The sequence below is a fragment of the Barbus barbus genome, assembly GCF_936440315.1.
Source record: "Barbus barbus genome assembly, chromosome: 4".
Taxonomy (NCBI): Eukaryota; Metazoa; Chordata; class Actinopteri; order Cypriniformes; family Cyprinidae; genus Barbus; species Barbus barbus.
Window position 1 is genome coordinate 1,427,850 of NC_136732.1, and position 6,025 is coordinate 1,433,874.

Here is a 6,025-nt window from a genome sequence, read left to right on the forward strand (position 1 = left end):
GATAGGTTGATCCGAAAAGTGCTGTCAAGTTGAAAGCACATATTCTGAGGTTGTGATACTTTTGTTCAGGCAGTAAGTTCCAGAACTCTCCAGTCATGCCAGGTGTTACCCTGGATTTGATTTCAATATCATTTGCAGTGTGAGAATCTCATTCTCAACAGCAGAGTTATCTAAATGGAACAGTAATACAGTTTTGGAGGCAATACTATCCACATCAATACTTGGACCAAATGGAAAACACAGATAGCTGGCAACAGGCTCGATGGGTGCTGTAAAGCGCCTCTCAAATTCTGACAAGAAGCTCTGAACTTGCTCCTCATAACATGCACTGTGAAGCTGCGCAAAGTCTTTGCCCTGACTCTGAAGTTCTGCCTGCATGTGAGGAAAGTTCCGCAGGTCACAGTGTTGCAGCCTACTTGAAAGCAGTTGTAGCTTGCTTTTAAATGTGTTCACTGAACTGATCGTGTAGATTACATGTTTGTCTTTACCCTGGAGCTCCAAATTAAAATCATTCAGCAGGTCAGTGAGATCGGTCAGGAATGCTAAATCCAATAGCCACTGGTAGACTTCTAGCTGGGCATATTCTGCATGTTTTGAAAGTTTCAGAAGCTCTTTGATTTCAGGCAACAACTCAGAGAATCTCGATAAAAATGTACCTCTACTCGGCCATCTCACATGTGCAGCAACAGGTCTATGGATCAACCGGTCTCCTCCAAATGAGCATGGAATAACCTTCTCTGTAGACTCCTGGCCCGAACGGAACACACAATCTTCATTGCAACATCCATCACTTCTTTCATGTTTAAAATCTTACCACACAATGCCTGCTGGTGGATAATACAGTGGAAATCAAGGACGTCCGGGAAATATTCACTCTGTTTGCACAATGCAATGAACCCGCTATAACGCTTCTGTCACTATAACGAATTCCTTGTATGTACTGTATAAACATACCTGGCCAATAAAGCTCATTCTAAAAAAAATCTAAATTCTTCTAAATTCTAGCTGTACCACATCCACAACATCAGTCGACTCATCAAATTGAAGAGAAAAACATTCACACTGTTCAATGTCCTTCCTTAAGTGCTCCTCGACATCCTCTGCCATTCCCTCACATTGCCGTGCAACAGTGCCATGGGATAATTGCACGTCCTTAATGGCAACCATGATATAATTTTATTCTTAAAGTCGAAGATGCTATAGTTGCAGCCTTACCCTTGGTGCTTGGCCTGGTAAAAATGGACTGCTGAGCTGCTAACTGCCTCTTCAATTCCCGGACTTTTCGGGTGCATAGAGCTGATTTAGCCGGGAAATCTGCATCTTGAAATGCCGCTCCAAATTGCCCTTCTTCGGTAAGGCCACGCTTGCATTGCAAATAAGACAGATGGACTTTAAATTTGAATAAACAAAAAATAAATCCTCTTCCCAGTCTGAATGAAAATACGTTTTCGTTTTTTTGGCTTCTGCCATAGTTGCGTTTTACTTTGCTGAAGTCGTAACTCTCTCAACTTCTCCACTTAAACAGTGAGTCCCTGCTAATAACGTAACGGAAGCTAAAAGCTAGCAGGGGTTACCAGCACAGAGCGCTTCGAAACAGTGAATCATTTGTGGCACAAATGATTCATTTGATTAAAAACTTCGAGAAGCTTTGTCTTTCCCATCACTAGTTCAAATCAAAGTCCCTTAGTCTAAAAGGTCCCAAAGTCTGTAGTCTTTGCTTTAAATGTTACACTCTACACTCGCAACATGTCTAAATGTTGGCTGAGTGATAACAGCTATTAGTTGAGGTAGAGGGCTTCAATTTGTCAAGTCACCTTTATTTATATAGCGCTTTTAACAATACAGATTGTGTCACTCAATTTTCAGTTAAAGGTTCATTATTGAATTCAGAGATGTCATTGTTTAGCTCAGTTTAGATTAAATAGTACCTGTAAAATCAAATTGACGATAATCGCTAGAAATAAAGTGTCCCCAACTGAGCAAGCCAGAGGCGACAGTGGCAAGGAACCAAAACTCCATCTGTGACAGAAAGGAGGAAAAAAAAAAACTTGGGAGAAACCAGGCTCAGTCGGGGGTCCAGTTCTCCTCTGGCCACATATAGTACATACTGAAGATGAGATTTACAGAGTTTGCATGAAGTTCCCAAAATTCTAGTACCTGCTACTAGACCTTTAATCTCAACTTGAGAAAAATCATAAAACAGAGATTTTTAGCTTAAGATTTATCACTAGTTTTCCAGCAGGAAAGGAGATTTTGTTCGTTTACTTGCGTTTTGGGTTTCCTTGATGACTTGTCTCAGGGAATCCTGGTGCTGCGATTGGTCGTTGGATGGCGTCCTGTCAGGAAAACCCTCGCGAGGTGATTGGTTGGTTGCCTTGACCGCGGATGTTGCTTTCTTGATGTTTTTCTGAGAGTTTCCTTGTGCAAAGACTTTAGGCTTTGAAAATTCTTCAAAGTTTGATGAAGTGTTTGAGTTCTGGAGTCTCGCTCGCTTGATGGTACAGCGTGTGAGCGCAAGTTGTAGTGTGGTCAACGAAGGTGAAAGAGACAAAGAGCGAAAGCCGAATTCTTTGTGTCACCAGTTTTTAAGCAGGCTGATTTGGTCCATCCCTCGACGTGATCTTCCAATCAAATTGTCCCTGCAGGGCAAGTCCACGCCCCATACAGTTCCTCTTCGTGCATAACTTAACATACTACTTAATATGCACGTGGGGAATATCTCTACAAGTTTTGTTAATATCTTCTATAAAGTCTTGTCACCCGAGTATTATACCGAATACCACTTTTTCATTCACACCAATGTTCTGCCATTATCGTGACCATGCATTCGACACCAAACATCGAGTCTGTTGCATACACAGAGTATATTCAATAACCTTATCCATTACATGGGGTTATAATGCATAGATTAAAAATAACGTTATATCTATCATTGTTTTTATGGATCTCGTGAGAAGATAGCAGAGCAGGACAGGAAACCGGCCGAGACACTTGGGCGCTATGTTGATCATTAATTAAGTTTACAACCACAGATGGCTGAGGGCAGACTCTTTAGATTCTTCTTCGAATGAGTTGATTCAATAGTTTATTTGTGTATCCGTTCAGTGAGGTCCTACAATGTCATTTAATGGTTTTATATCACAAATGTAATGGTTTTACATTTAAAGTTGCGGATGCATGTGCATTAAGCATTCATTATGTTCAATGCATCTTTGTTCATTTGCTCATTATCTGGCAGAATCACTCTCCATATGCCGCTGTTTCCGGAGTGAATTCAGGCTTTAAAAGAACGACCATCAGCTCACACACATCAGCTCACAGACACCATCATCTACTGATGAACATCTTCAAGCCACAGTCTGATCCAGGTAAGATCATGTGTATATTGTTTAATGTAGCTTTGGGGGGTTTCTTTCAGGTCCTTGTCTGAGCCACTTCTCATTTTAGGGGTTGTGTTCAATAGTAAGTTTATCAGCTCATAAAAATCATCATCTGTCTTGTAATTGTTATTATGACTGCAGATCATGTTATCTTGTGTATGAGTTCATATGGTGTTAACTATATTTGTATTTCAGCCTCTGGTATCACTGATTGTTTGTAGTTAATCAAACTAATTAATTAAAAAGGCTGTGCAATTTCAGTTTTACTATCAGGACTGAATGGAATAATGTCACAGATTTCTGTTTCCTAAAGAAAACATCTGAGTTCAGAAAGCAGCAAGAGAATTAGGAAAGTCAGAGCATTTGTGCTTTCTCTTAGTGTTTGCAGGTTTCTTATTTGACCAAGGAAGTAAAAAGGACTGTGAAAAATAAACTAGAAAGCATTTTAAGTGTATTTGGGTAGTTGTGCCAGAACATTTTTTAAATTTAGAGTTTTCTTACCTTAAACTACCATTTTTCATGACCTTTTTCAGCCTTAATTACAGTTTAACAGTCATTACCAAACATTTATATAGCATTGAGTGAAACTTTGACCGAGTGTTTAATTATTGTTGGAGCTGAACTCTTGTCTAGTCTGAGTTGGATCCTCATACATCATGCACGCTCTTCATCTGCTTCTGTGGATTCCTGCAAGAAAAGTCAGTTTATTTGATTAGTCATTGATGTTATTGTGTTCTACTCACCGCTCTCGTCTTATTTAAGCATATGTTACAACTGTTACTCGATAAACAGCATTCACTGCAGCTTCCCCAGTCGTCTTGATCCTTGCATCACAGTAAGATCTCACTATTTCCATCAGAAATGACACAGTTAAACTTGCCTACTAAATGGACTAAAACTTGATTCCCTTTTGTTTGTATCTCAACTATGTTCTCCATCAACAGTGTTTGGAGTGTTTTTACGGTATAGAGTTGCTAGCTGTGGAAAGTATGATGCTGAAGGTTCTCCTTTGACTTCTCTGTGGATAAAGAAACACAAACCAACTGGACAAGTTCTGTCATAAATGTAAGTTGTTCAGTATTTGTGCTGAAGTACTGAATATTCAGAACAATAACGCTGAAATAAAACATTTTAAAATATTATAAGTTAACCTTTATCCTTTTATAATGTATGTGGTTTTTAATGTATATTGTATTTTGAAAATCTCACCTATAAAAATGTAAATTCTGTCATCATTCATTCACCGTCATGTCGCTCCAAACCTGTAAGACTTTCTTCACATTCAGAACACAACTGAAGATATATTTAATGAAATCTGAGAGAATTCTGTCCCTCCACTGACAGACAACACAGAGTTCATAAAGAAACCCAGATGAATTGAGCGGTTCAGTCTGCATCTTCTGAACAGATTTAATTTAGTCTTTTATTCACAGATAAACATGAATCAGCACACAGTAATCCTGGCAAACAGAAGCTCAAGCACACTTGCTTGTGTCAGAATCAATGAGGATCATTCTTGTTTCACGAGTTCACACTTACATATAATAATAATGGAGCAAGTTTGCGTATTTGGCGTGCTGTCCGGGGGGAGGGATCCGAGCTCGGTAATCATTCCCGAGCCCTGGGTACTCCCCTCGACCGGGGAGAGGGTACGAGCTCGGCATTTAGCCCAGACCCAAAGTGCTCCCCCAAAACCCTATTATTGCAGGACAGCAGCCGAAGAGGGGCTTGATAACCCCCCAAAAACTTGCATGGCTTAGGCTGAAGGGATGCTGGATACTGCTGTGGTAGTGGTACTTCTGTGGAATCTGGAAGTAGAGATGAGAGGGAGGTAGAGATGCAGGCTCCTGCGGGAGCAGTCACTGCTGCGACAGTGGAGGAATATAGAAAAGGCTCCTGCGGGAGCATTCACTGCTGCGGTAGTGGAGAAATATAGAAAAGGCTTCTGCGGGAGCGGTCACTGCAGCGGCAGTGGGGAAATACAGATAGGGCTCCTGCGGGAGCAGTCACTGCAGCGGCAGTGGAGAAATATAGAAAAGGCTTCTGCGGGAGCGGTCACTGCAGCGGCAGTGGGGAAATACAGATAGGGCTCCTGCGGGAGCAGTCACTGCAGCGGCAGTGGGGAAATACAGGTAGGGCTCCTGCGGGAGCAGTCACTGCTGCGGCAGTGGGGAAATACAGATAGGGCTCCTGCGGGAGCAGTCACTGCAGCGGCAGTGGGGAAATACAGATAGGGCTCCTGCGGGAGCAGTTACTGCTGCAGCAGTGGAGAAATATAGAAAAGGCTCCTGCGGGAGCAGTCACTGCAGCGACAGTGGGGAAATACAGATAGGGCTCCTGCGGGAGCAGTTACTGCTGCGGCAGTGGAGAAATATAGTAAAGGCTCCTGCGGGAGCGGTCACTGCTGCGGCAGTGGAGGAATATAGAAAAGGCTCCTGCGGGACCAGTCACTGCAGCGGCAGTGGAGGAATATAGAAAAGGCTCCTGTGGGAGCAGTCACTGCAGCGGCAGTGGAGGAATATAGAAAAGGCTCCTGCGGGAGCAGACACTGCAGCGGCAGTGGAGAAATACAGCTGGGCTCCTGCGGGAGCAGTGGTTGCGGCGCCTATTTGGAACGAATGGCTGGAAATGTTTTCGGCTGGGGT